General features: G+C 42.0%; 1 protein-coding gene across 1 annotated transcript in view; it reads left to right on the top strand.

The window, feature by feature from the left end:
• ATL3 (atlastin GTPase 3) overlaps positions 1 to 1,671 on the top strand; it is a 36,123-nt gene that overhangs the window by 24,216 nt on the left and 10,236 nt on the right. The window lies entirely within an intron of this gene.

Raw genomic sequence — 1,671 nt, 5'->3', positions numbered from 1 at the left:
AAAAAATGTTAAAGGCACGCTTTAAAATTAAATACCCATTGCATTTTGAAGTTATTTATTACATGTTCTTACAAGCTAATATCTTTTTTAAAAAAAATATATTTTATTGATTTTTTACAGAGAGGAAGGGAGAGGGATAGAGATCTAGAAACATTGATCGGCTGCCTCCTACACCCCCTACTGGGGATGTGCCCGCAACCAAGGCACATGCCCTTGGCCGGAATCGAACCTGAGACCCCTCAGTCTGCAGGCCGACACTATCCACTGAGCCAAACCGGTCAGGGCAAGCTAATATCTTTTTAAAGTATTCTCATGATTGGCCACATGCCTTAGAACAGAAACCACGAGAATTCTCGTGATCCGTCTGCAATGTGTTAAAATATTTCTTCTAATTAATTTCCTTTCAATGTGCATGAATCCGTGCACTAGGCCACTCGTTTCCAATAAGGTAGGGGACTTCTCATTCAGCTGAGTTTGGAATCAACATCTGTATTCTTTCTGGTTTATCCTCTCCAGAAAGTGTAATTCCAACTTTTGTGGGGCCAGGAAGAGCATGGGGAAGGGAGCAGGATCTGGGAGTGTTAGATGCTTTCTCTAAAGACTTTCAACCATTTCTTTAGTTATCTCTCTCATCTCTTGCTTCTAATTTCTGAGCCTTTCAGGGATTCCACTGAGAGAATCTGCTTATTTCTGGATGGCCCCTGCCTCTTGGCGATGTCTTAGGGCAGAGAAAGCCTAAACCCAAGGCACTTCTTGTTTGTCTGTTTTCCTTCCAGTGTTTTTACAACTCTTGTCTGTTGTTATATTATTTCTCATCATCTTTGTCCTGTAAATTTATAATTTTAACTGCTTTTTGCTATACTTTTAGTGAGGCTTCATGAAGAAATAGAGGTAAAATGTATGGGTAAACACTAACTTAAAGAATTTGTTTATTCTGTCATTTGAATGACATATATACTGTGGGCCCTGTACTTGTGCTGCTGGAGGTACAATAGTGCACAAAGCAAACATTCCTGCTCCCGTGGTGTTTCAGTGCTAGTAGTGAAGACAAACATTGATCAAGATAAGTACTATACAGGTATAGTATGTTAGATAGTGGGACATGTTAAGGAGAAAAATTAAAAAGAGGCATGGGTAGGAACCATTGTGTGGTGAATTGTAATCGTTTAGGTAGGTGGTGGTGGAAGGCTTCATTGAGAAGGAGCCATTTGAGTAAAGACCTTAAGAAATGAGGGACCCGCCCTGGCTGGTTGCTCAGTCGTTATAGCATTAGTCTGCACACACAAGGGCTGCTGGTTCGATTCCTGGTCAAGAACATGTACCTGGGTTGCAGGTTTGATCCCTGGCCCTGGTTGGGGAGCATTCGGGAGGCAATCAATCAATGTATCTCTCTCACATTGATTTTTTTTTTCTCTCTCTCCTTCTCTCTCTTTCCTCCCCCCCTCTCTCCCTCCTTTCCTCTCTCTGAAAATCAGTGGAAAAAATATCCTTGGGTGAGCATTAGCAACAACAACAAAAATTAAGAAATGCGGGACCTGACTGCACAGCTATTTAGGGGAAGAACGTTATAGGTAGGAAGAGAAGTCAGAACAAAGACCCTAAAGCAGCTGTGTGCCCAGCACATTTGAGGAACATCAAGGAGGGCCAGCATGGTGGCATCACATTATAAGA

The sequence above is a fragment of the Myotis brandtii genome, unplaced genomic scaffold (genome assembly GCF_000412655.1).
Source record: "Myotis brandtii unplaced genomic scaffold, ASM41265v1 scaffold187, whole genome shotgun sequence".
Lineage (NCBI taxonomy): Eukaryota > Metazoa > Chordata > Mammalia > Chiroptera > Vespertilionidae > Myotis > Myotis brandtii.
This window is presented reverse-complemented; position numbering and strand designations above follow the sequence as displayed.